This window comes from Pogona vitticeps, chromosome 1, assembly GCF_051106095.1.
Source record: "Pogona vitticeps strain Pit_001003342236 chromosome 1, PviZW2.1, whole genome shotgun sequence".
Taxonomy (NCBI): Eukaryota; Metazoa; Chordata; class Lepidosauria; order Squamata; family Agamidae; genus Pogona; species Pogona vitticeps.
Window position 1 is genome coordinate 192,932,868 of NC_135783.1, and position 25,686 is coordinate 192,958,553.

The 25,686-nt window shown below is 42.3% G+C and overlaps 1 protein-coding gene and 1 long non-coding RNA gene across 3 annotated transcripts in view; one reads left to right on the forward strand and one right to left on the reverse strand.

Annotated features, from left to right (window-relative positions):
- Positions 1-3,243: 3,243 nt before the first annotated feature.
- On the reverse strand, positions 3,244-18,431 carry LOC140702301 (uncharacterized). Of its 2 annotated transcripts, none has more exons than XR_012081422.2 (4): positions 18,287-18,431; positions 11,881-12,049; positions 6,510-11,192; positions 3,244-6,129 (listed from the first exon to the last, which is right to left on the reverse strand). It is a non-coding gene; the product is annotated as an uncharacterized LOC140702301 (long non-coding RNA). The 2 variants fall into 2 exon arrangements; XR_013545339.1 differs by lacking the exon at positions 11,881-12,049 and adding an exon at positions 16,605-16,745 and having other exon boundaries at positions 6,510-11,198; positions 18,287-18,423.
- The window catches only part of CALCRL (calcitonin receptor like receptor), a 102,810-nt gene continuing 95,545 nt past the window's right edge, over positions 18,422-25,686 (forward strand). The window contains exon 1 of the mRNA XM_072981269.2: positions 18,422-18,777. The gene's annotated coding sequence lies outside the window, so the exon portion shown is untranslated. The remainder of the gene's footprint in view (positions 18,778-25,686) is intronic.

A 25,686-nucleotide genomic window follows, 5' to 3' on the forward strand; every position in this document is an offset into this window, starting at 1 on the left:
TGATGTAGTTGCAGTGTCTTATTAGGTTACATTCTAGGCCTGGAGCCACTGAAAGTATCCAACTTTATAGATTGTCCATACTGTTCCATTGTCTTCCATCTCAGCCAAAAGCCTTCTTGTTAGAGCAGTCATCTATCTATCTATCTATCTATCTATCTATCTATCTATCTATCTATCTATCTATCTATCTATCTATCTATCTATCTATCTATCTATCTATCTATCTATCTATCTATCTATCTATCCATCCATCCATCCATCCATCCATCCATCCATCCATCCATCCATCCATCCATCCATCCATCCATCCATCCATCCATCCATCCATCCATCCATCCATCCATCCATCCATCCATCCATCTATCTATCTATCTATCTATCTATCTATCTATCTATCTATCTATCTATCTATCTATCTATCTATCTATCTATCTATCTATCTATCTATCTATCTATCTATCTATCTATCTATCTATCTATCTATCTGCTCATTTCATTGTGCAAAAATCTAGGCTGGGGGAAATCCTCAGCCTTTTTGCAAACAGGAAATAGTCAGTCATGCCGTTTATGAAAGACCAAAGATTTCCTCTGTGACCTTCAACAGGCAGGCCATTCCATAGGTACACAATCCAATTCATAGGTCATATATCTATAGGCTTGTTCAATCTGCAGGTGCACAGGCTTTCTTTCTAGTGGACCCTTGTACTTTTAAAGTAGGGCCTGAATAACACTTCCTACTCTGCTTAGGTGGAGAACCAGTTGGGGGAATGACTTATGTCCATATGCACTTACTCGCAAGTTTAAAAAAAGGGACTAATGTGGAAGTGCACATTGCCCATTTAACATGTCATGTTATTTAATCCACAGTTGATAGTGATTTGTTTCTCAGTGTAATTTCTGGTTAGGCACATCCATGACTAATACGGAGGGGTGGGAAGGAAAAACCCTGTGGGGCCGGAAATTCTTTGAAGTCCTCAAGGAAAGAGGTTCCCTTTGACCACAGCGTCAAAGCGATTGCATTTTGGCCCCTACCGCTCACTTAAAGACAACTGTTGTGAAGACATGCCACAGTTGATCAGGGCAGAATGAATGAATACGGGAAACCAGCTGGTGAAGGAGAGAATCAATAAGGCAAAGGAATACATTCCTTGGCAAATTGCCTGTGTTTGCTTAAGGAGGGAACCCCACAGACTGAGAATGTTGCATCCAACAGCACAATCTTCTTCATGCACACTCCACATGTTCAATGATCTATCCTCACTGACTGAAATTCTGTGGCTTAGTGTAGCAAGTTGCACTACAGTAGGCCTATTGAATCCGTGGGGATTTGGTGAGTCAACTCCACCATAAGCTTCACTGATTCAAATGGGCCTCCTCTAGTTGCAGCTGACTATGCGTTTGAATCAGTGAGGCAAGGAACACATCCCTTGATTTACTGGACAGAGTTGACATACCAGGGTTGATTCAGTGGGCCTACTTCAGTGTAACTTACTACACTAAGCAACAGGATTTCAGCTACTGCGTGGCACAGATCTTATAAACATCCCCTATTCAAGAATTACTCCTACCTCAGCACACAATAAAGCAAAGGTTTAAAAGAACAAAGAAACCAGTTACTGTATACACAAACACACTGAATGATGAGATTAATGTTGTTCAATCTGTACTTTCCCTCCCTCTTTAGTTATGCAGTACATATGCATATGACATTCTGCATGTTTCAAAAAACAAATTAGCAGTTCTTGGTGTGTTATTTGTTAGAGTGATGCTGCCCTCTGGTGGACAGTTACTCTCATCAGGACTTTCATGACATTCCTTAGATTAAAACGTAAAGGTAAAGGTTCCCCTTGACAATTTTTGTCCAGTCGTGTCCGACTCTAGGGGGCGGTGCTCATCCCCGTTTCCAAGCCATAGAGCCAGCGTTTTGTCCAAAGACAATCTCCCGTGGTCACATGGCCAGTGTGACTTAGACACGGAACGCCGTTACCTTCCCACCGAGGTGGTCCCTATTTATCTACTTGCATTTGCATGCTTTCGAACTGGTAGGCTGGCGAGGAGCTGGGACAAGCGAGGGACACTCACTCCGTCACGTGGATTCGATCTTACGATTGCGGGTCTTCTGACCCTGCAGCACAGAGGCTTCTGCAGTTTAGCCCACAGCACCACCACGTCCCCCTTCCTTAGATTAGGCGGTGTGTTAATTTGTGAATTTAATAAAGTAAGCTCAAGGTTCATGCATGCTTGTTTGCTTCTATTCCTTTGCAAAAGTCGTCTGGACAACATAATCCATATAATTTCTAAATCATGATGCCTAACAGAGGCAGCATATGCTGAAACCGCAACAGTTTTGGGAAGCAGAAACACAATCAGTTTGAGCTCAAGCCTCTGGGCTCAGGATCCCATCAGGCACAGAGGAAATTGTGTCTTTCCTGCTGTTTTCTGTCCAGGCATGTAAAGCTTCAGGTTTAGGTGCCAGAGCTGTCAGATGCTCAGTCGAAACCTGTGTTCCTTTCCCAAACTAATGAGCAATTACAAAACTAAATCAAGCTAATTGAAAGGAAGAAAGGAAAAAAGATTGAGGGAAGGTCAGGTTAGAATAAACAGGCAGTCTTTTTTGGACCTCAGCGAGACATAACTGCTTAGCACTTAGGATTCGTGTATTATTTCATCACTCTGTGATTTAGTTTGATGACTTTTAGGTGAACCCAGGAACTATTTGTTTTGTCAGATTAAAATAAATCTTGATCTCCGCTCGCAGGTGTCCCCGCACAGCCTCTGTGATCCGCGTACATGGGACTCCGGAGAGTGCAGCGTTCCGCAAGGTGGCTTGGGCTCTCACGGTTCCCACAGTTCTCCCGGGATTCCCGTTCAGGGATCCTTTTCAAAGGCGCCAACGAAGGGCTCCTCCACAGTGTAGGCAGTCACAGGCAGTCAACCCAGTACACTTCCTTTTATGATCCCTCCATCCCAGTTTCTTCTGACTCTTGTTCTTTCTCCCCCTTGCCAATACTTCCTCTGCCCCAGTCCTTATAGCTGTGCCTGCTCTTCAGCCTGACTCAGTTGTGAGTCCTTATTCCCAAAACTGCCTCTCCTTCCTGGGTGGGCTGACCATTCCCAGGCCCAGAATTATCCAGGTTTGGCAGGGCTTCCAGGGGGCTCAGGAGAACTCAGACAGCCTGCTCAAGATGTTGGCCACAGAGACACCCCACAACACAGCAGTTCAAGCTGCTTCTTCTTCTTCTTCTTCTTCTTCTTCTTCTTCTTCTTCTTCTTCTTCTTCTTCTTCTTCTTCTTCTTCTTCTTCTTCTTCTTCAGCATCTTAGAATAATGTTAACCCAACACACAGTATTTAAAGACATAATTGAGCAGCTAACATGGATGACATCATTAGGGATAAGGTACCCTGGGGTTTTAAATTAAAATTATTAGTATATTATAAAGAAGTAAGCTATATCTTGGCAGAAGAAGATAACTGCTGGGAATATGTATGAAAATGGCTACAGAAGAATTTGTAAACTGTGATGGGGGGTGTCTCTGTGGGTATGTACATACATATAAACAATATCCCTAAAATCAAACCAAGAATAATGTAGTCAAGAAAGTGACTACAGTAAAAATGTAAGTGACATGAATGAGCAGATACTCAGGTCGTTAGGAACAGTAAAAATGAAAGTCCATCAGATAGAGCAAAGAGAGCTATTGAGGAGGATATCAAATAGATTCTGTGATGGAAATCCTGTTGCTTAGGACCCTAAATCACGCTGGAATAAACCCATTGAATCAATAGGGATTTGGTGAGCCAGCTCCTTCATAAATTCCATTGATTCAAATGGGCCTGTTCTAGTTGGGACTTGCTGTGCATTGAAATCAGTGGAACTTACACAAGAGTTGACTCACCAAATACCATACCCACTGATTCAATGGGTCTACTCTAGTGCGATGTGCTATCCTAGATAACAGGATTTCAGCCACAGAATGCTATGTACTGTATAATGTATAAGGAAAATAGATTTGGGAAAGAAATTTGATCTAATAAAGAGATAGAACTGGGCAGATAGTCCAATTTAAAATGTTCTTGATGTGGAAGAATGAAAGTTAATGAGATCATCTTCCCTTACAATAAAGTTCCTTCTTCAAAGTATTCTGATAACAATGACAGAAAATAGGAGAAGAAAATTGCTCCTCATGATTAATGACTTCACTTGCTGAAGGAAGGGAGGAAGTGCTTCGATGTCCTAGCAAGAAAGGAGGAAGACATTCAGGAGCTGGAAACTTAGTTCTGTACTTCCATTTAAATGGTCTCACAGTAAATTGTCTCACAGAGACTGGGTTAGTCTAGGAGATGGAACAAACATGGAACAGGCCTTTGGTAAGATGCCTCTGAATTCTGATCGGCCATTATTATTTAGAACAAGACATACATCTATAATGTATGATTTAATAAAGGATGCAGTACGGAAAGCTCAGGAAGAATCCAAGGAAGATTTCTGTCCAACTTAATCCCCTTTTATCATTTTCAGTCCTATATTCAATTTTTAAAAGCCATCTGGGTGTTATTTTGATCCCTGGACTACCCATTATGACCTACAATTACATAAAGACTAAAAAGTCAAGTGAGACCTTTGATCAGATCAATAGTATATGAAAATATTACACCCAACCTCTGGCTATTTGTCTGTTTATATAGCATTTACACCTTATGTACTTTATGATAAGAGGAAGAAAAAAAGAACAGGGACAATTTAGAGAAATCTAAATCTAAATTAGAAAATAAGCCCAGGAAATACCTCCTCTTGATACAGTACATGACCTTTTCAAACCAGTTAGAAAGATAATCTAGCATATATACTAAAATGGGCAACTGTTATTGAGATTTCTGTGCAACTTTGGAATTATTTCTGAATAACCATTAATGTGTACAGTGATTTATTGATGTCCTGATTTATTGATCGGACTTCTATACCACCCACCTGGCTGCAAGGCCACTCTGGGTGGTTTGCAACATGGTAAAACAATAACACTTTAAAAATATGGAACATGGTGGTTATATAGAAATCAAACCCCAAAATAAAAATTCCAACATAACAATTGCAATTTCAGAATAATTGCTTTTAAACGATACCAAAATGGTAGGAAACGCCAGTTAGAAAGTTAAATACTGTATATAGATTTATGTTATGTTGTGTGCTGTCAAATTGCATCTGACTTGATAGTAACTCTAGTAAGGTTTTGATGACATGTAAAATATTTAAGTAGTAGTTTTACTAGTGACACCCTCAAGTAAGTATCCATGGCTGAGTAGGAATTTAAACCCAGGTCTCCTGAGTCTGTCACTTCATCCACTACACTGCACTGCCTCTCTAGGTATAGATTTAGGGACACTGGGAGCAAGGACAGTGCTTCGCTCTTCTCTTCAGGAGACATGCAATCTTGTGCCCACCAGATTATTTAATAGTCCAAAGGCCTTTGAGGAACTTCAGCTCTTCTGGGAACCCACTAGAGTCCTGAAGTATATTTCAAACAGAAAGAAGATATAATAACAAAAGGAATGTTAGTTAGAAAAACTGAAAGCCAAGAGCAAAGTGATGGGCCCAATTTTTTAAAAAGTTCATCATTTTTAATTATGTCATGCAGATGCAATACCAAGTAAGGAAGGCCATAGATATGGTTGCATTTCCTTAAGGGAAAAGCGACTTTTAATCTGATGAAGAACCAAATGAGAATGATCCTCATGGTGGAGAAGACAGATACAACCATATCTTTGAACAAAACATTGTTCAAACAACTTTCTTCCATTGTTGATCAGAAGTACAACAGTGCAAGAACTTTATATTACACCAGAAGCATTTGAGAAGAGGACTCATTCAGCTTCTTGTCCAGTCAAGGAATTCACTACATGCAATGTTCACTGTTCGGTGCACTTCAGCTTGCCTCTAGATTTGGTTTTCAGCCAACACATCAAGTCCTGGTACTCCTTCTTGTTCATTCATCTTCTCAAAAGGTTCAAATGCTTTTGGCTCACAGTGCCAGGTTCTACTGCAGCTGTTGGTGCATCTCTTGAATGCTTTGCCTCAAGCCTGGTCAGATGTCAACTTGGGAAGAATGAAGAAGAAATGTAGAAGAGGATGCCTGCACAGAACAGAACACATCCTGTGTACAGGGCAACATTTTACTGAATTCATAGTGAAATAAAATTGTTTTAAAAGCCACATTGTGTGTCTAAACTGGAGTGTGAACATTTCGGTTGAGTGGGTTTATTTAAAATTTGTCTACATGCCAGAGGTTGCTGGTGACTCCAAGTATACAGAGTTGGGGAATCCATTATGGGTTTTAATCTCAATATACAGGAAGTATTCAAGCTGCCCAATCTATTTGGGGGGTAAAGTTCAGCACCTTGGACACCTCCTGGGCAGTTCTGACTAAAAGCTGGAGTTGATTCACTTCCTTCACAAACCAGGAGTCACTAGCTGTTGCAATTCCATGCTTAGCTTAGATCAGCATGCACTCACCTGTCTCATCTCAGCTACCGCTGAACACGACGATGCAGTGGACTCCACTGAAGTGCAATTTGGTATTGTCTTGTACCAATCTGTTCCCTGTTCATCCTCATTATCACCTTGTTTCTCACATCTTCATCCTGCCTAGGAATGTTAGCTGACAAGGACTAACAAATGAGGACAGGATGCATTCACAGATCCCACTGACAACCCCTACTAACATAGGAAAGAGAGCAAACCAGCTTTATACATTAGTCCTGAAATTCCAGGAAACATTCACGTTTCCTCTCTAGCTTGTGTTAGTTTTCTCTTTCCAAAAGTTTAATTCAACTATAAAATAATAATCTTAGAATATAATCTATTAATAATCATAGATTTCAGAACTGGAAGGGACCCTATGGATTATCAAGTACAGCCCCTGCCAAGCAGGGAGAGTGGGGAACCAAACTCCCAATCTCTGGATCTGCAGCCAGAGACCTAAACTGCTGAGCTATGGCAAGATTACAAAAATCACTCATTCATAAGGTTGCCATAAGTTGGAGGTGATGTGATGGCACATAACAAAAACATGTTTGCATTATGAAGAAAGTGGCCCCTTTACATAGAATACATATGGTCATTTTAAAACGCTAGCCCGTTTCAAATAGGAATCTGTTCAGTGTATTAACAAAATAGCAGATAACCCCTGATCCATTTCCTGAAAGAATCTCTTACGCAAATTTTCCAGCAACGCTGCACCTGCCGGGCAATCTTTCCGTGGGGGCCTGACTTTGCACTGCTCGGTTTCCAGAATGATAACAACAGTTACTCATCTAAGCTCAGCTGTTGCGCTTAATCATCCACAGCATGCAATGTTTACAGTGTTTTATAGTAACTGAGATTTGAATACTGGCAGGAGATGGCTGCTCAAGTATAAAAAAATATGGTCATAATCCTAAAAGACCTTAATCGTTATAAATCTCCCACAGGGCCAACTGCATCCACATTTCTCTGCTTCCAGCTTTGACTGTTTAGATTTCATCACACACTGAAGCCTTTGCCATCGGCAAATGGGTCTCACATGCTATGTTCCCTTTTCAGTTGTTCTAGAGAAAACTTATTGTTTTTTAAAAAATATATTGAAAAAAAAGAATAGAGCAATTGCTTTTAAGATAAATCCCTCCTGGTGGAGGGGAAAGGTGCAGGTCATATAACTCTAGAACTATTTTCATACCATGAACCAGGAAGATAATGGAGAGCTCTTGCTTTCTGTCCTAGTGATTTAAAAAAGCCTTCAGTTTTCACTATGGTATATAAAAGATTAGCATAGCTGAAGCCAAAGAATGAGGAGAACAATAAAGGGTACTTTTCTTTGAGAGAGATCAACCTTCATGCTAGCAACTTAAATAATAAAAAGATCTTTACTATAAGATTTTCTTATTTTAATTAAAAGTTAGAAGTTGTGTTTTTACTGACCGGAGCCACTATTTTCTTCTTGCTACAACAATCTTTCTTCATCTTTTATAAGATTTGTGGCACATCTAACGTACATCAAAACTTGAAGATCAGCCCATTTCCAGAAAAGGAGTTCTTTCTTGAAGTGAAAAATGTCTGCCATAGCCCATGACAATTTTTTACTACCTATCTTGCCTTTTAGGATCATTTGGTGTAAGATAAACAAAGACTCTTTTCTACTGCAATTGTTAACACTGAGAGTTTTGTTTTAAAAAGCAGCAGTTTTTCTTTCTCCTTGGCGTACTCCTTTCTATTTTGGAGACGTCTACTCCAGATGTTCAGCCCCCAGTGGGTGCTGGAATATGCAATTTCAGCATCAAGTGCCAAGCACAGTGAGACAACCCAAGTTAAGCCAACAAAGCCCCACAAACAGTAACAAAGGTCCTGTGATGGGAATGGGTTTTCCGCTATCCTCCTTCCTGAGAGCCCCAGATTCTCCTGTGTGGTCTCTGGGTAGATCCCAAGAGCCCGGATAGGTGGGGAGGGTCTACTTTCCAATCCATCCACAGTACGAACATGATGGAGAGATTGGGGGGGGGCAGCAGTGGAGTGGTCTCAACCCAAACAATCCTGTCCATTTCTGCCTTCTACAGTAATAACCTCATAAAGGAAATTATTTGATTTCGTCAAGCAATTTAGACATAGGTACTAATGGAAAATCTAGCATAGCTTTTTCTTCCTGAAGCACTCCTCATTTCTAGGAAAGTTTTCTTGACTGCCCTCTGGACAGCAACCCTGACATCTGCTAAGGTTTAGTTTCCAAATGCTGCTACAATGACAACTCCCAGACCTGCAGCTGTGGGGTAAATGATGATGAAACCAAAACAAAATAGTTTGTTTTAAGGAATGCTAGGATACGATAACAGTAATTACTAAAGTAATTACAATAAGGCATTCAGTACTTTCTGGTACTGAATGCCTTATTGAATCTCATGATATTACAATGGCCCAACCCTATCTTGGGAAGTTGGGTTAGGGTTAGGAGTTCTAATTCTTTTTGAAATTGTGGTTGTAGACCAGATTGTCCAAAAAAAATATTGTTCTGTTGCTACAATTTGTAGAGGGAATTCCACGTCTTCACCTTTCAAGTAAAGAGGTGTATACGTATCTGAAAGTTTCCTCAAGAATAATAAGCACATGGAAATCTAGCTGTTTAATACATTAGCATTGAATTTCTACTGTCAGTGATGGAGTGAAGAATGTGTAGGATGCCTGAAAGCTTGGAAAAGTTACCTCGTTGATACAAACCCCCAGCCAATATGGCCAGCAGCCACACTGGCCAAGGGGACACAGGGCTATAGTCCAATAATGTAACTTTTCAGGCTCTGGGAGTTCTTGCCTCATGTGCCCGAAAAACATGCCTTGGTTTGGGGTATGATGTTGCTTGACTTAGAAATGGCACCATTTGGTGCTTTCTTTTCTGCAGCAAAATGTCCGAGACATTTTTCATTACATTCAGATATTTCCTTCATTGTACCTACTAAGAGAGCATATTTTGAGATGCTCGGGGTTTTCTTTATTTGACTCGGTCCTCAACATTCACAGCTGTCCTTATTAATATGGCTGACAGAGGATTTGTTTATCTACCGAGACGTGTGTGTCCTAAGCTTTTGACAATGTCTTTTTTCAGGAAGGTGGCTGAATGACACAAGAGACTATATGGAAGAAATGTGACAGAAAACAGCTATCCCAGGACACAATTCCTCCTGGGACAGATGCTATTTGCCCCCTCCAATCAAGATGTATGAGAGCAACAGACCAAATGGCAAATCAAACCAAAGGCTCCAGTCCAGCCTTACAGGGTGGCCAGTCAGTTCCCTACATGAATCTCTCAACCAGGCCGTAAGTACAACTGGACCCCGCATTTCTGTTCCTCAGCAATACAGAGCTACAGCAACAAATATACAGAGTATCTCAGCCCAATTTAAGTTATTTTGGCATGTGAGTCAGAAGTCCTATAGCCACATCTACCTGTCCCTGGCAGTAAAAATACAACAGTGGCTGAAATCCAGTAGTGAGAAGCAACTTGAGTAACCCCATTCAATCAATGAGACTTACAGAGAACTTGACTCAGCAAACCCCCACTGATTCAATAGGCCTGCTCTAGGTGCAGTTTACTACTGGATTTCAGCCAATGACAAATTAAAGTAACTGTTTGCTGTCCTGTCAGTCACAGCACCCGAATTAGCTATGTGAGTTGACCGTCTCCATCTGTCTCATGGTAACAATATGTGGCAGAGTATAATATGGGGATACGCTACAGCAAACGTAGGAGCTGATAAGCCTACAAAACCCCATTTTGTTGAAGCAATGAGGCATGACAGTTTACCACTTGTACTAACTATACATCAGACAGTGTGTTCTCTGCCTATTACACACTGCTTTTATTATAACTCTTCCCATCATTTCATTCCTTTCAGTTCTTTCATTCAGTTTACTGCAGACAGATGACTATTACGGCGTAATGTTTCTCTGGCTACTGAGTACTCCCGCTGTAGGACAGGTTTTATGTATCAGAAGCTTTTTGTTAAGTTAAAAGCAGAGTTACGTTGGTGCAGCTTGCCTTGACGCATTCTTTTCAAAGTTGTAAGAAGAAGAAAAACACTATTTTCTATGCACCCAGTTCAAAAGTAGAGGAGGCTGTAAAATATTAATGCAAATGTATTTCCATTTGTTCCCCCCTTTGTCTTAGTGTCTTTAAGAGTTGTCTTCCCTTCCTCTTTTTGCTCGATGCAGATGAAAACATGACAGTGGGTGTCTTTTTAAAAAGAAAAGTGAAAGAACTGGTGACAGGCAACACTTGGTTGCTTTCTCAATGCTCTTAAGCTTTGTCTATGCAAAAGAAAGAAGAGACAAGACTAGCTAGAAAGCATTTCATCATGAATGATAATAGGGTAACACTTTTCCTGGGCTGTGTGCCATCTCCTAATAATTTCCCATCATCCCTAGATTCATAAATGTCAAATTTGCTTCACCCACTTAACAAAGATTGTATAGTATCTCAGTGTCTAAAGTAGAAGCCAGTGCAGTGATACCAACCCAACACATCAGCCTACCATTTATTTGTTTTTATTATATTGATATCCCATTCTTCTTTCAAGGGATCAGGTGTCCTCTCTGGCAAAGTTCAGTCCTCTGTTGAAAGGGTTTTCAGATGGCAGCTCTGTCTTCGAGGTAATCCTTGGTTTGATGGCTGTCTGCCTTTAGCTGGAGGAGAAAATAAATGAAATTCATAAACATTCCCTTTAATATCTGGCTTGACCCTCACTGTCTGTGTCACATATACTGCACGTGTGAGCATAGGAAAGCCGGCCAGCGCTTGTACGCTAGATGGCAGCATTACACTGGCTTACCAATTCTGCTTCTGAATTATGCTAATTTCTTTACCCTTGGTCTCAACCACTGAGGGCACTTCTCAGTTTGCTACTGTTGCATGTATCTGATCATTTATTCTTCCTTGGTTAGTCTGAGCCCGAGTTAAAGAACTCTCCTTATTCAAGTCTCTCCAAAATTTAAAAAAAACACACACATACCAAAAAAACAGGCTGTGTTTGATTTTACTGCATTGTGGCGCTGTGGGCTAAACCGCAGAAGCCTGTGCTGCAGGGTCAGAAGACCAGCAGTCATAAGATCGAATCCATGCAACGGAGTGAGCTCCCGTCGCTTTGTCCCAGCTCCTCGCCAACCTAGCAGTTTGAAAGCATGCAAATGCGAGTAAATAGGTACCACCTCGGTGGGAAGGTAAAACGGCGTTCCCTAGTCACGCTGGCCATGTGGCAACGGAAACTGTCTTTGGACAAGTGCTGGCTCTACAGCTTGAAAACGGGGATAAGCACCGCCCCCTAGAGTCGGACACGACTGGACTAAAAATGTCAAGGGGAACCTTTACCTTTATAATAACACAAAGATCCAGGTTATGTTCAAGTCTTTATGTTTTCTGACCATGTAGACAGCACAGGCCAAACCCCAAAGATGTATAAAACTGAGCTGAATGGTCTGCATTTCCATGGAGGTATACCTTCATCAATTTTTCAACGTGTCAGAATCAAGAAGTCTATCTAGTAAGGAAATAATGGTATATGTCAGCTCTCAATGCATTGATGTGCCATATTAGACTGAAGCAGCTTGTGGGTGTTGAATTTAAAGTGGCTGACTGGAACTGGGGAGATCTAGGTCTTATTCCTGACTGAGTGATGAGACTCACAGGGGTGATCTTGGGGTTGCCAATGTCTGAAAGCCTAACCTACTTCACAGGTTTCTTCTGTGCAACATGAAGGAAAAAAGATAATTCTTCATTACATGAGGAGGAGATTATCTTCTTTCCTAAAGCTGTTGCACCAAAGCTATAGGTTGGGGAACTGATGGCCCTCCAGATGGTGACAGACTCCAGCTCCCATCTTGACCAACAGAAGGAGATTAATGGGAGAGTATTTCACTATGCGCTAGATGGCCACAAGTTCTCATGTCTGGCTCTGTAACAGAAGAGCACCCAATTTAAACCAAATGTATTGCTTAATGACCTTGTTTTTTTCCCAGCAGTAAAACAAAAAGCAAAGAGTGCTGCTTATGTACCACTCCATAGTGCTTAAAGCTCTTTCTCGGTGGTTTACAATTTTTAATTATGCAGGCTAATCATCGCCTCCCCCCCCCTCACATTTCTGACCTCAGAAGGCCCAGTCACCCTTGAGCTGGCTACCTGAACTGATCGGGATCAAACACAAGTTGTGAACAGAGGCTTGGCTGCTCTACTGCAGTTCAACCACTATGCCATGAGGCTCAGTAGATGTGTTGTCAGCTTCCAGCAACAGTCTTATCATCCTAAACGAAGGCTTCTAGATTCCGTTTGCTCATCTTGGCATCTGATCACCTTTGGTGCCACCATTGAGTCTTATATCTCTCTTAGTTCTGTAGCATCATCACTACTACCAGTTTCTGGTACAGAGGCCACGAAACGGGAAGACAGAGGAGTAGTGGAGAGGCTAACCCTGCAGCAGCTTTGGTGATGAGAGTCTGCATCCATTAGGATGGAAAAGAGATTTGTTGGACTTATACCTCCAAACAAAAAGATCCATTTGGAACCTCCAAAAAGTTCCAGGAGAACCTTCTCTTGGAAATTCATTCATTTCTAAGGTGTGTAATGAGTTTCAGAAGGGGAAAAGCACACTTAGAGCCATGCAATTATTAACGTAGTAAAAAACTAAAACATGTACATTTGAAAAGAGCAAAAATGCATGCAAAAACATGCACATTAGAAAATGCAACCAAAAATGAGCAGAAAGATATGCACAAGTGTCCATGCAGAAAGGGGGAAAAAGTTTTTGTAACTCACAATGGAATTGGACCAGGAAGAAAATGTTGATGAGTGGCAAGAATTGCCATGAGAACAAGAGTCACAGATTTTTCACATCCCTATCTGAGGCTATTTCCAGAAAGCTGGAAAGTGGAGGTTGCCAACAAATATGCTTGGATTAAGTTGCCTGGCATTCCCAAACATTGTGGGTGTGTCCGTCTAGGAATGTGGCTCATTTCCAAGGAGGCACTTGAACTGCAGAGCTATATAAGAAGCCTGGGATGTTCCCATGCAAAGAGTTCTTAGTCAATGCTAAAAGTAAATCAGTGCAATAGGGTATGGGGATCCCCTACTGTGCAAATAATAGAAAGCCACCTGCAGATTGGTTGTGGTTCATCACAAGACTGTACGGTCTTAGTTGCTTTCGAGAAAACGGCAAACTGATCTTATACATATTTATTTAGAGGAAAATCCTACTTCAGTCAATAAACATGTTCATAGGCTTGTGCTCTGTTTGACCTAGTCAGATCTGAGAACAGTTGAATTGTCTTTTTGCTGCTCCATTTAAACATTCAAGTATTTAAACAAAGACTTTATGTGAAATGAATTTTTAAATTCTCCCTAGCTAACTTAGTTTTGGTCTTTGTAGGCATTTGAGCAACTGAAGACTTGTTTTTCTAAAAAGAAATATTGAGAAGAAATCTCAAGAAGATATCTGTACACAGATTTACAAATATACACATTGGCCACAGATTATGTAATGTAATAGCTATAATTCCACCACTGGCAATGGTGCGGCTAAAAAATATTGTAAATAAATAAATAAAATAAATAAAATAAATAATTCATATCTGGTACAGCTTATAATTAAATTTCCGAACTTGGCTTTTCATTGCCACCTAATGATTAGTTTGCAATCTGGCATTTTGAAATGATGGAAAAAATGAAAGAAAAACTAATTGTAAAATTCAGAATCCCAATTGCCATTATTTTAGATATATAGATCCATGGCAGAGCTGCTCTTCTGCCCTATGAGTAGTGCACCTGGGTTCACTGATCTGCTGATAGATAGATAGATAGATAGATAGATAGATAGATAGATAGATAGATAGATAGATAGATAGATAGATAGATAGATAGATAGATAGATAGATAGATAGATAGATAGATAGATAGATAGATAGATAGATAGATAGATAGATAGATGTAAAATGCAAGTAAAAGTACTAATCATAATGAAAATGCTACCATATTTATCTCCCTTAAATGAGTATCCTGCTCTTAGCAGAACATTATGTCCTTTTTTCTGTCTTGCTTATTCCTCTCTCTCCTTCTATTATTGTTATGAACCTACAGTAGAGGCTTTTCAGTTTCACAGCTTTCTATGGGATTTTCTGGCTTTCTTCTTCTCTCTCTCAGGATTTCCTGGCCAGCAAAATGTCCTTCATTTCTTCCTACAAAATGTTGTACATAATCCCTTGGGTACGATGGAGGAATTGATGACATTCTAGACTGGATTCCATAGCACCTGTTGTCAATTTCAGATTCCTATACTGAGTGACTCAAGCATGTGAACCTGAGCAGGATAAAAGTCTGGCAAAAAGGATACACCAGTTCTCTGGAGGCTGATACTTCCGGCTCAAGCCAGGTAACACTGTCAAACTTAATGTTGTGCAGGAAATCTGTGACAAGGGAGAAAAAAAACGTGCTTAGCATTTTCTCCACTGCTCCCCCCCCCCATCTCTCTGTCTTCATCAGGGCACATCAGAGTGAAATATCAGAAGTTACCTGCATTTTTAAAATTTCTGAGTACTTGTTACACCTCTACCTCATGTAGTACTTTACCAATATTATGGCAGCAGCTGTCTATAGATTGTATAGATAGATATGGGCTGACTTTACCACTGGGCAGAATGAGGCAGTTGCCTCACATACCTAATCTTGGACCTGATGAAAGAGGAACAAATGTTTAGTTCACATTTGATATAATGAAAATTGGAATTCTGAATGCTACAATTAGTTTTTCTTTCAACTTTTCCATCTTTTCAAGATGCCAGATTGCAAACAAATTATTAGGTGGCAATGAAAAGCCAAGTTCAGAAATTTAATTATCGTATTTTTCCGCCCCCCACTTTTCTAATCCAAAATTAAGAAATCTAAGTGGGGTTCAGCAAGTGTAGGGGGAAAGGAATAAAAGCGCTGCAGAATCGCTCTGATCCCTGCTTTCCCATCCATTTGTTTTTGTTCTCTCCTTAGCTTACTTCCATGTATAAGATGACCCTCAATTTTTAGTCTAAAGATTTTAGACAAAAGTATAGTCGTATACACGGAAAGTTATGGTATATGCTGTACCAGATATAAATTACAGCTCTTGCATTGCATAATCTGTGGCCAATGTGTATATTTGTAAATCTAGGTACAAATATCTTCTTCTCGAGATTTCTTCTCAATTATTGTTGCTGTATTTTTACTGGCAGAGAACAAGAGACACATCTGAGGGATTTTCTGCATCACGGGTCAGAAGTACCCTACCAATATTATGAATCTGACTTTGGAGATGGGGCAGCATTGGCTGCTTCGGACTATAGTAGTATGAACAAGCTCAGGGTGTGTCAACCATGTTTGGGTCCTGCCAGTTACCATTGCAGGTAGAGCTATGCAAGCTACTGAGATAAATGAGAGAGAGAGAGAGAGAGATGTCCCGTCTCCAAAGAGACAGGGGCTACCCAAGTTATTGTGCTGCCTGGAGCAAAAGGCAAGCAGCCATCCAACCCCCAGCCCACCTCACAAGCTGTGTGGCACTTAAATGGCAGAGGAGAATGGCTGTGGAGATCAGAGGCAAAAGGTGGCATGGGTAGAGAGCCATGCCCTGTCTGTGTGCTGCTTCTTCACTTGGCTCTGTGGCGCTTCTCCATTCTGGTGCTTGATTTCCAAAAGGAGAGCTTCCAGGCTTCACACCTCCCTCCCATAACTTTTCCTCCACTAACAGTCCTCAGTATTATCCAGCAGATTGGCAGGGTTACTGAGTCAGGAGAGAAAGGAAATCTGCATGTGCTCAGAGGAAATGTGCTTCGTCTACGCACTAAAGGGCTGAAACATGGCTTGTGAGAAGAGAGTTCTCAGCTTTCCTGGCACCGGTTTAAAAAATTCATTATTTGTTAAACAGAAATAACAACAGCCCGCAGTACAGGCTTGTCGCAAGGCCAAACACACACAGTCAGGCTGTAATTTGATCCACTGACGTTCCAGAGGAACTTAATTCAGAGAAACTAGCCGTCCTAATTCGAGGCTTTGAGGAGGCATACATCATCTTCAAAACAAACCTGCAAGGTAGATTGTAGGCTAATACCGAAAGTGTCCTTGATCACTTTGGTTTAAGAACTTGGACTCAATTTATTCAATACCCTCATGAATTGTATCTTCCATCTAAGACGATGCTTCTTGGGCGATCTGCTCTATGGTCCCTGTGGAGCAAACAGAAGCTTTTGAGGAAAATTCAGCCTGAGAAAACAGTACTATGCATGTATTTTAAAAGGCCACCTCCTCCAGTACCGCCATTGACACATGGTCACATATCTGCTTTCAGGTTTGGGACCTCCTCCCCAGGCCCTGGACTCTCTCAACACCACAGCTAAGCTGTGGGGCAGACACTGTGGGGCAGAAACAGCCGCCCCCCTTGCGGGTTCCTCCTGTGCAAACCCCTCCAGTCCGCTCCTCACCGCTGGAGGAAAGAGCTGTGTGTGCCTTCCGCAGCCTGGGAGCCAACCGTGGGGTGAGGGTGAATGGGGGGGGACACATACCACAGTCCACAATTTTGGCGGAGTTTCCTACTCCCTCTCCCCAGTCATGAGCTACCCCTAAGGTATGGGCAAGTCTAACCCAACTTACAAGGATAAACCACCATCATCAGCTTAGAACTGCACAGCTGGAAAGGACCCTATGGATGATCAAGGAGGCACTGTGGGAGGAATCGAACTCCCAACCGGTGGCTTCCACAGCCAGAGACCTCAACCCCAATGTGGCAGAGGATGGCCTTCAGTGGTTTTTAACTTAGGTTTAAAAATGTTTTTTGAATTGTTCTTGAACTTGATTTTTAAAATTTCATATATTATAAATATAATATATAAATCTCACGTATGTTTAATTTTTTTAAAAAAATGATATTGATATAGTGGTTTTAAAATGTTGTTTTGTCTGTTGTCAGCCTCCTTGTGAGAAAAGTGGCGTACAAATTATTTAAATAAATAAAGGCCTTTCATCAAGCGAGGCCTTTCTCTCAGTCCGGCCACCCTCACAGGTGCACTTGGTGGGGACACAGGAGAGGGTCTTTCTCTCTTGCTGCTCTGAGACTCTGGAACTCCCTCCCACCGGAGGCCAGGCTGGTCCCATCTTGGCTCTCTTTCCCTAAGCAGGCAAAGACTTTTCTCTTCAGACAAGCTTTCCCACAGTGACTGCCTAGATATGAAGAAGACTTTCAGATCCATTGTTATTGCATTAAGCGCTCTGACTGGGTCTTTAGTACTACTGTACTTGTGTTTTCCATTTCTCAGAGGGGCATTTTATTTTTTTTTAATATCTGAATACATATTGTGCTTAGTTTTAATATTGCCTTTTAATAATGTGAGCTGCCTCGTTCTGTTCATTGTCCTTAGCGTTAAATATTGTGATGTGAAGCGCCCTTGTGTACTCCTTGCTCTCAACTTCCAATACAAGTACTGTCTTTCACTGTTGTAAGCCGCCTTAAAACCCACCAGTTTTAAATCTACTAATTAAAAGAGTGTCGTGCTTTGCGGGGGGGGGGGGGGGAGGGAGTGGGAAAGCAGCCGCGTGCCGAGAGCCTCCCGCTGCGCCCTCGGCCTGAGTTCGCTCGTCTTCAGGCGCCGCAGACCTCTCCGGGGGGTGGTGGTGGTTCTCTCCGCCGGTTCCCTCCCTCGCGCCGGCTGCGGGTGCGAAAGGCGCGCGCGCGGAGCCCAAAGAGCAGGTCCCGAGGCAGCGCTGCGCCTACCTGGGGCTTCCCGCGCTTCTCGCCCCGGGCTTTCCCCGGGCGGGGGCGGGGGCGCGCCTCTCTCGGAGACCGGGAGGCATTTCAGCCCCGCGCCGGGCGGGGTTTGGGCCTGATGTCACAGGAAGCGAGGAGGGCTCCCCATTCGGAGCTGCCGAGCGGACGCGGCTGCCGAGGCTTTCCGCGCAGCGCAGCGGAGCAGAGCCGAGCGAGTCCGCCCCTGCCTCAGGCCAGCGGGCTGCTGCTCTTCTTGTGCCTGCCGCCAGGATTGGACCCCGCTCCTGGGATCCCCGGAGAGAGTCTCAACGTCGCCCTGGCTTGATTCCCCACCACCACCACCACGGGGCAGCTGGAGAGCTCCGTCCCAGCCCAGGAAGCACCCGCGCCCCCCCACCCCGCCGGATTGTACACGCCTCTGATTTTACACACATCTGACTTGCTTTTTTTTTTTTTTAACTTTTCAAACTGCATCTCAGAAAGGGGAGCAGCCTGCGGTGAGTACCGGGCTCTGCGCCCGATCCCGTATCTTGCGGTCCGCAGCGATCCTGGGAAGAATGCGGCCGGTCCACTTTCCTGAAGTTCTTTGCCGGGGCAAGGACGCCGGGCTTTGCCGAAAGGGGAGCGGGGTTGGGATATTTTTCTTTTTCTTTTTGGCTTCCACTTTAGGAACCCCAGCCTTGGTGAGAGAATATGATGAGAGAGAAGGGGGCGTGCGTGCGTGTGTATGAGAGAGAGCGAAAGAGAGAAAGAAAGAAAGAGAGACCGACCTCCCCAACCCGGGAATGCGACTCAGTCCTTCGCAGGTTTCTAAATGGGGCGATCCACTGGGGTGCGAGAAAGCCGATCCAGAGTTGCCTCTCCGGGATGCGATCCCTTTCGACACATGCCTCGCATGCTGGCGGCGGAATCCTTCCCAGGCGCGCCTCGAGTTTCACGCGGGGCATCTGGACACCTTCTGGAGTTTTTTTTAATCTGTTTTTTTCTTGTTTCAAGCGTGAGAAGAAGTAATCTGGTAATAACCCCCCCCCCCCCAGAGATCGGGGGAGCCCTTGCACTCATCTTTTCCTGCGCGCAGGTCTCCGCTGCCCACCCAGGTTGAATAAGCTTGAAATTTGGGGCCAGACGGCAACATGTTCAGAGCAAGGGGGGGATCGGGGTGGGGGTGGGTGATGAATGGAAAGGCCACGGGGGGGGGAGCTGACCTTTACTTCTGAGTAAACCTTGCACTAGCTCCGGATTTCCCACTTGGAGAGGATTTACTGGTCCTGGAGGCCCTGTTGGGATTTGCAATCCTGTGACAGTATATAGATATCAATGATTTAATCAGTGACTTTGCTGCAGGAAAAGCAGGGAAGATTCATTTCTAATGCATGATTTGCTTTGTGCTTCTGGAAGTAAGCCCCTCCGTTCCATTGGTTTTGGTCGGTCTTATTCGCAAGAAGAGCCTTCCTTGCTTTCAGCTTCATTGACTCCGGACTCTGAAGGTGCCTGGCTACAGCCGCTGCCTGAGGCTGTGGTTCTCTGCCTGCCTACCTGGGAATAAATCACAGTTAATTTAGCAGCACTTCAGAGTAAGCGTAAAGTTGGGTCACGCTGCCTAGTTGCAACGTGAAGCATTCTTTTGCAGAAACACCACATTGCAAAGGCACAGGATCAGCTTCTCTGAGCAAGCCTCATGGGGTGGTACTTCTCACTAAAGTCTCCTTTCCCGGTCACGGTTTGGGTGATGCCGCCGCTTATTCTCCAGCAACTTCAGGCTTGAAAGGTGCTGAAACTGGGAAATGTGTGCCTGCGAACAGGATGGGTTAATCCAGGGCAATTTAATTTTTGCCTGGAAATTGACTTCTCTGGTTTGGACACAGTCTTTACGTGCAAATTGCAATCCGGGGGGCGGCAGTAGCCCCTCAACTTTAGTCCTTGTCTTTCTGTATGCAACAAGGAGAGCATGAAGAAGGGAGGAAAGAGGGTGATGAATGACCGGTGGCAAAAATCCCAGAGAAAAAGGCACACATTGTTACTCAGGAACTGTCTAAAGTCTGCTCTAGACAGTCTGGCTAACCAAAGAGAGCAGCAGTCCTGTGATAAATCTGCAGAGTCTTACTGGAGAGTTTGCGGCTCTGGGATGTGAAAAGCCAGGGAAGGTTTTGCTGCTCTTCTGTTTAATGCCTGGAGCACGACTCTGCTTAATACGGGGTTCCTGGCAAGTCATGCAAAGGACATCAAGGCACCCACTAGAAACAGCCGAGGTATGAGATCTAGAATTAAAGGATTCTACAAGACTGTTCCCCCAACCCTTGGAAATGTGAATAATGCTAGTTCTAGCCACCAGAGGCAAAGGTGATTTTTGAAAGTAATGAGTGACATGGTTAATTAAAAAGCGGGTTGGAATTAATGTCTTGGAGCCTTAAGTAACTGTTGCTGTTTATTTGGAAACAAGGGCCACAGGGTAGTTCATACTTCTGAGTTTTGAGGGGTTACTTCTTAACTTAAAAGTTTCCACGTTGCTTGTTGAAACTCATAGATTTCTCGTGCTCAAACCAGCACCTTGAGATGCCAGGCTTCATATATGAAGCGCAATTCATCTTCCCCCTTGAATTCCTCAGTCATGCGAATAGAAAGCTGCATTCGCTAATAAGTGGACTGGATGCAGAAATGGCTTCTGCTCCCTCAAAAGCTGTTTAGAGGAGAGACGTTCAGCAGGTATCAGTTTAAATGTCTAGATGGTACACAGACTAAAAGTGCCCCAAAGTCCGGTCCTTTCGTCCATTTGACCGCGCAGCATGACCAGTTTGGTTTCTTCACTGCATTCTGTTCTTCAATAATATTAAAACATAACTGCAGGCACATTCTACTTAAGAATTGTTCTCTCTCCCCCCCCCCCCCCGTGGTCTATCAGAAAGCCTGTAAAAGTTCTGAAAGCAGGAACTTAAAGAGTGACCCTCCCCACCCACCCTGGATCTAATGAGGAAGTGGTGTTTATTGAGCTTTTGTGGTTAAATCCATGAGAGAAACAGAGAAAGGATGAACTTGGAGGTCTAAATTGAACTCAAAGAATAGTTCGAGTGCAAGGACGTGTGTGTGAGAGAGAAACTACATCTTTCAACTTTTAGTGCATTATCTGTTTTCTTTTTTTAATGTGTTATAGAAACTTTGGGAAGGAAACGTACGTGCAGCCTGCCCTGCGTCTTATTTCTGTCAAAGACAACCAGCAAATCTATGCCACTGAAACATATATGGTTTTTTTTGCTGTTGATTTAGCATTAATGAAGGTCTCCCTTCTGTTAATTTCATTTGCAAAGTTTCCTTTTCCTTGGGATGAACCTGGAAGCCTTTGGAAGTGTTTGTCTTCCTAATAAAGCTGTTTATGCTGACCTTGGTATCTTCCCTGTAGACCTACCCTTGGATTGAAATGCCTCTGTTCTTTAGTTGCACTTTCCTTGCCCAGTAAATTTGCACTTTATTTACCCAGTGTTGTTCTTTTACAAGCTGCTCTGTAAAACATTGTCTGTATATATTGTCAGGCGTGATTTATGGCAGTTGCCTGTCGGGTGTGTGTGAGAGAGTGAGAAGCAAGAGTGAGCATGAAAGATGCAAATCTGAAGGGAGTTTGGGGAGTAATAAAGGATATGTTAATAACTGCAAAAGTGAATTCAAGTGAAGCTAGCAAGTGGAACTCTGTTCACAAGTCTCAGGCTGACTGCATGTAAAAGAGATGTTCCTATTTTTCACTGTGATATACTGGGACCCAGGCAGGAAATACTGTACTGTGAAAACCAGTTGGGGAAGGGCAGTTGTGACTGTATCTGCTCTGATATCATCATGGCAAAGAAACAGGCTATTTCAGATTTATGTCTCTCTGTGTGTATAACGTTCTCAGTGTACGGCTGAAACATCCTACTATCTGTGGTGATTCTCATAAGGGCATTTACCAAAATATACCATAAGGGTTAGCCATGTCTGACCAAACACATAGAAATGGAAATCGGGAAAGGCATGGGTCTCCTATTTTCTGTGTATTTTCCTAAAGAAAAGTGGCCATTCAGATATATAAGGCATGGGCATTAGGCTTCTAAGATTAGGCTACCCAGTTGAAAATGCAGCTGGCATTGACCTCACTTCTCACAGAAATGTCTTGTTGCAGTGGATCTTGAGAGAACCTTTTCCTACATGGGTTTGTAAACCGGGCAGCTAGGAATCACATTCTTTAGGCAAAAGAATGAGGTTGAAATCCTTTTGTATGCAGAAGACACATGTTAGCTTACTTTTAAAGCATATCAAGCTTATTCAAATAAACTCCAAAACTTTAAACAAAGAGGTTAAATAAAGCAAAATGCTATTCCAGCTCCTGGATAGATTTTTATAACAACAGCCGTAGTTCCACTGACAAACACCATTTTCCAAAAAAACCAAATCGTGGTTCCTTCTGCAATATATGAAGTGTGTGGATTTATTATAGGTCCTGGAACAGGGATTACTTTTTGGACCTGGCCAATTTTTCAGTGAAGCTGCAATGCAGGACAGGATTTATTGCAGCAATGTAGGGAGTTGAACAAATAGTAAATAGAGGGTGTTTGTTAGCTTGTAAAATAAGGATTAGAGACAGAAACATAGTTGTGCTCTTACTGTCCACTTAAAGTGAAGAATTTGGATTAAACTGTGAAGTCCCATGGTTTCTGACAGGCTGAAGGTGCATTAACTGCACCCACTCTAATAAATCCATAGTATAATGAGGAGTTAGAGATGAGAACACTTAAGGAGAAGAATTTGGATTAAATCACGAAGTTCCATGGTTTGAATTTGGATTAAATCACGAAGTTCCATGTTTTCTGTCAAGCTGAAGTTGAGTCAACTGTATGGGGTTTTGGTGTTTCTTAGAACTAGTATCTTCGGCGCTAGGAAGGTTTTAACTCAGCTCAAATTTCTCAGAAGTCTCTTTCTGAGAAAATTGCTGAAACGTTTTTCCATTTGAGAAGACAAAGGCCACTTTGCTGACATTTCTTTGGATCCTGTCCACCATTATTGAAACTGGCAGCTGTCCTCCCTATGCTCTGAAGGACACCAGCTTTGGGATGCTGTGGGAAACGTAAAATGGCGGCCAGCCTCCTGACAAGAAAACAACAAGAAGAAATACACAGTGCTACCATGACTCCTGAAGGTTATTCCCACCCTACAGAAACTATTGGAGATTTTTCCCGCCTCCTGGAAAAAAAAACTGAGTGAAACCTCTCAGCCCACAAATAAGTGGGAGGATTTTGAGAGGCCATCAGTATGCTGTTCTTGCTTTCATACCAGCAATGTGTGACATGGTCCGGTTCCAGAGAAGTATGAAACTTCTCCCACATACCTAAGGAGACCTTATTCGTTCTGCTCCACACCACACCACGTGGCAAATGGAGGGATGCTTCAAAAGCTGTCTTATGCGATGACATGAGAGTACAGGACACACAGAGATTCTCATGGTGAGCCTAAACAGCGCATTAGCATTCAGCTTCTGTTTCACATTGTTTGTAATGGAGTGGACCCGAGACTTGCTCAAATCAGTGGAGGCAAGTCAGTGATAAAGTCCCGTTGGTTTTGGTGGGAATGATGGGCAGCTAACTTTCTAAGGACCCAACCCACAGAAAATATTTTAACTCCAAAAAGAAAATATCCTTACAGTGCAGTATTTATTTTATTTTATTTGATTTGATTTGATTTATATCCTGCCCATCTGGTCTGGTCGACCACTCTGGGCGGCTTCCAATAAAAGTATATACAATAAAAACATGAGGATTTTACAGACGATCCAAACACATACAATATTGAAACAAATAATAAATAAAAAAGAATAAAGAAAAAATTAAGTATTGACAGGAGGGAAGGCCTGAATATACATCCATGTTTTTAGTTGATTCTTGAATGTGCCCAGCGCCGGAGGAAGGTAGATGAATTGTTGACAGGACAAGAAAATGTTAGTAAGAAAACGGCTTTTATCCTTTTTTTGTAAAATCCTGTGATTAGAAATCTACTTCAGTTTTGAATATATACAGCACTGTATTTTTGTCCATTGATACCAGCAGGTGTCACTCTGGGGACTAATAGTGAATGAGGTGTTCAGAACAAAGTGAGTTTTTAAGAAGTCTTTTTTTTATTGCTGTTTTCTTTCTTCCTTTTATTGTGGCATTATCTACTTCCTTTCTGCTGGATATTTTATTCCTTGTCACAAATGGTCATCATAACTTTTATGTGTGATCTACTTTAAGAACGGCTTTTCCCCCCCATCTATTGTTATGTTTATATTTGTTGGTTATGAGCAGCTGTTTTTACTATACACTGATTTCCTGTGCACAGCAGTTATTTGGGTTACAGCTTATCCCTTTATTCTGTTTTACTAGACGGCGGCCACAGAATGCCTTATGGTAAAAGGGATGTGTATATATTTAGCTATAACAAAACAAGAAAAACTTTAGAATGTTTCTAGCATCTGATAGCAGTTGCAGTGAATGAGAATTCTCTCTCAAAGAGTTAATCGGAAGCCAGTTTCTTGCCTATATTATGCAAAACGTTGCATTAAGTCATGACAAGAAAATATACACTTGTCCCATATATTTTGTGCTAAAGTACCTTTAGCCTTCTGGTGGAAATTTACTTGGAATAATCTTCTGGGCTCAGTGAGGAACAGAGCTGCTATTACACTCACACTGTGAAAAAAAGAAAGCCTATTAAGTAATTTGTTTGCACTATGAGTTACTTCTGCTGGTTGCTCTACAGGATAGTTTGGCAAAAGAAAACCATTTGAACTGAGTTAAATGCACCAAATTTGTTAGCACAATTATGGCTCAGTCAGTTGGAGCTCCTGACTATGGAGCCAGGGGTCAGTAGTTTGATTCCCCACTCCCCTTGTGGGAAAAGAGCCAGACTGTGTGGCCTTAGGCAAGTTGCACTGTTTTGGAGGCCCACCACAAGAAAGGACTAGTAAACCACTCCTGAGTGCTTTACACCTAGGAAACCCTGAGAAGAGTTGCTTGGAATCAGCAGGATGGAATGTAATAAATTACTATGAATGTGTGGAGCAGAGGGACTAGACCACACAAGTTACAGCTGACAGATGTAAAAAAAAAAAGTGTTGACAAAATTGACATACTACTGTACCACAGGGTTTATTGGTTTAATTTGTAATGCCGCCCAGAGTAGACCTTTGTCTAGATGGGCGGGGTAGAAAATCTAATAAAATAAATAAAAATATAACTAAAAACTATGATTATCCTATATGATTTGAGGCTATAAGTCAATGTGTTTATTTGACCCAAGTGTCTTGTCATCAGTATAAGGCTGCAACTGACTGCGCATTCTACTGGGCATCCATGGAATGCATTCCCAAAGCTATATGCATGTACAATCTGGTCTCTCATGGTCTTGCTGTT